The following is a 3,385-nucleotide window of genomic DNA, read 5'->3' on the forward strand; positions in this document are numbered from 1 at the left end:
GTCCTTATATTATATCAATGGAAAGGCCTATAACATAACTGGGGTTACATAGTATTGTTAAAAAAGTTAGTTTTTAACCCATGGATAAATATAACTTGTGTTTGTTGGGATCAGATGGAAAGTTGTTGTCGCACCATTAATAATTATCTTTTGCCATATAATGTTATCAGGGTTTATATCAAGGTAGATTGTTTAACAGAAGGATTATATTTTGAACAAGTAGTTTTAAAATGCCCACATTAGTTAACGATACAATCATTTATCCATGTGGGTGTATGTTTTCTCCAATAACTTCTCCTAATCTTATTGTCAAGGTTTTGTTCAGTCACTGAGATGGTCTCTGATCAATCTTGACATTCGGAGAAATATTTTCATATTTTGGAAGATTTTCCAGCGTCTGAAGATGGAGTAGAAATGAAGATAAGTAAGGGAGAGACGAGAATCTTGGAGGGACATTGTAAGGTAATTCTCTTGACTCCTTGTTTTGCAGTGTTACTTATTTGGGTAAATTATGACTAAATATATTGATGGAAAGTCATATAATTTTAAAGGGCGATTAAAATTTGAAGGATAAAATACAATTGCACCAACCCTATACCGTGGCAGTGTACTATTGTATCACTAGATCACTAGTGCTATATATCTATCTTTTTGAAACGGACTTTAAGATAACTAGTCCTATAATTTTTTTTGTTAATATTGTTATAAATATATTCCCACATCGATATATATACATATTAAGCTTATGAATATATTAATTAGAACTGATATTGTATTTGTCGAGCTTGGTAATGCGGGCATGTAACTCATATGGGGGCATGTAACTCATATGGGGGCATTAGGATTATTGGATAGCAACAATTATATTTTTAATTTTGCAATTGATTCATAAACTGACACCAAATATTTTATTTATATAGATTTAGATTGAGGTAATAATAATGTTACATATTTTGAGATTAAGATTTCTCCTAGATTTGGACACTTTATATTAGGTATATTGGTGACCATAATTCATAGCCAAAGCTAAGCACAACTTATATCTTGTTAAACTTCAAAGATTATCAGAAACTAAGTGTGTGCCTGTAACCCAAATGGGGGTATTAATATTATTGTATTGTATATCTGAAGGCTTTAGTGGAGTTGATGGATTATGCTTTGATAGGAATTCTGCTTATAAAATTTACAATAATGATTCTTCATAGAGAAAAGTATTTCTTTTCAAACTCCATGTCTTGTGTTTTTTAAAAATTAAGGGTAAACTATGACTTAATATATTGATCATTAATAATAAATTCTATATCAATATATTTAATATTTTTAATACAATTGATTAGAAGAAATTTAAACGGCCGATTGAAGGCGATTGGTTTTTGACCAATCGTTATAGGCCTATAATGATTGGTTTGGAAGTTAATAGCGATTCGTAAACCAATTGTTATAAAGTCTTTTTTACTAGTGTAGGTTTTTCTTTCATACATTGTAACCTTCTGAACTCTCCAATCGGGTGTTTGCAGTCAATTTCAAGCCCACGTTCGAGGTCTTAATACTTATCATCGTCACAATTGAATGATTACGGTTAGTTGTTTCTCGTATTCTTCATATCTTGTCTCATGTTTGTTAAAAAATTAAATATATGCATAACAAGTTGTTTATACGCTTTAAGAAGTACGTATTTAAATGATATGATTCTTTTGCTTTATATCTTAAATTAGTAAATTGGACACAAATAAATTATGCAAATCATGAGCTCATATTTGTTGATTAACTCTGTCCTAAAACAAACAAATGATGAACAGTCACATTCACGGAACGGTGGCTATATTCTCCCTACTTTTAACTTAACCATGAAAAAATGTATATGGTGTTCTGGTATTTCAAGAAGGTACTATATGCAATCAGTACATGTGTATACTAATGTTCTTCAGCCTCTAAAACCCATATTTTGAAATTGACAAATCAAGCTTCAGTCTTACTATCCAAAACTACCGTATGTGTCTGAAATCTGAATGACTAACACAACTTATTTTTATTAAGAAAATGTGTGAATAGGTGCAGTTTCCTTCAAGTGAATTGTTTTTGCTATGCTTTCTACTGTTATTATTATATGTGAATCCCACCATTGTTGATGATAATAGGAATCTCAGTTGACTCAAAGAGAAGGGACTGACTGGATTGCTTTCAAAAAGAGTTAAATGCTTCTCTAGGAATTTACATTGTATTGTGCTCTCTTTGCTCTTGCTGTCCAGGTTTTCTCACTTCTGTTTTTTCCATGGACGTGTCTTTTTTGTATGAATTTATCGATCTACATGAATGCTATACTAATATTACGATTTAAGATCATTTACGTATCAATATTCGTAAAAAGAATATCATATAGAATGATCCAGTAGCTGTGTATGATTTGTGCAGAATTCTTATTTGTTAGCTTCTGGATGCTTTTGCTACTATGCCAGATAATGTTGTGGATGAAGATGGATCCAAAGATGGTCATGGTGAAGGCAATTCTAAGATAGAGTCAGACTAGAAGGTTAGTATCCGGTCATAATAATTGTTTTACAAAATGATGATTTCAAAACTAAGTGAATGCATTTGCAGGTATCGCCTTTATCAACACTTGAATCGTCATTTGAGTCCCTCAATGTGAAGAAATTTGATAGTATTGATCTTTCTTTCGCCAAAGGTATGTTGGTTTTGATTTCATGGTGATTATGACTTTGTTTCAATGGGAAATATAAAAGGGAACTTTGTAGGGAGGAGAGTATAGATTTCCACACTATTTATTTCTTGCCTATAACCTAGGGATCTATTCTCATTTTATAGGACCTGAAATGAAATATAAAATAAATATAAGTTTTTTAGTATAAAGGACAAACATGACTGGATATTGGTATGCTAATAATTACAGTGTGTTGTTATCCTTCACTTTTACATCTCTTTGTGAAAATTTTCTTGTTATGATCCATATAGATTGCATTGACAGGATGGTGAATTCCATAGGCATGTCGGAGGAGATTTCTCCCTCACTCAAGCACATAGTGAATCTATTTGATGAAAGTAGTCAAAGGTCACCCATTATGTTTACTTCAGTTGATAGTGTAAATGAAGAATTTCATGAAACTTACAACACTAATGATAATGCTGAGTTGGATGATACTGGAATTGAAGATTTTGCAACATGGGGTTTCGAGAATGAAGATCCGAATGGGGAGGACCCTATTTCCGGAGGTGATTATGAGGTTGTCTTTCAAACCTTCTTAACTTATGTCATTTGGGTTAAATGTTTAAAATATTATAAAATTAAAGTATTTGATTGATTATTTGAATGAATTGATTCATGGTGGGAAATATTTGGATTATTTTCAAATAACATTTCATGAAACAA

The 3,385-nt window shown here is 31.4% G+C and overlaps 1 long non-coding RNA gene across 1 annotated transcript; it reads left to right on the forward strand.

The window, feature by feature from the left end:
• Positions 1-2,167: 2,167 nt before the first annotated feature.
• Positions 2,168-3,003, forward strand: LOC124918797. Its single transcript, XR_007097522.1, has 4 exons — positions 2,168-2,249; positions 2,457-2,530; positions 2,599-2,683; positions 2,984-3,003. It is a non-coding gene; the product is annotated as an uncharacterized LOC124918797 (long non-coding RNA).
• Positions 3,004-3,385: the final 382 nt, after the last annotated feature.

The sequence above is a fragment of the Impatiens glandulifera genome, chromosome 1, assembly GCF_907164915.1.
Source record: "Impatiens glandulifera chromosome 1, dImpGla2.1, whole genome shotgun sequence".
Taxonomy (NCBI): Eukaryota; Viridiplantae; Streptophyta; class Magnoliopsida; order Ericales; family Balsaminaceae; genus Impatiens; species Impatiens glandulifera.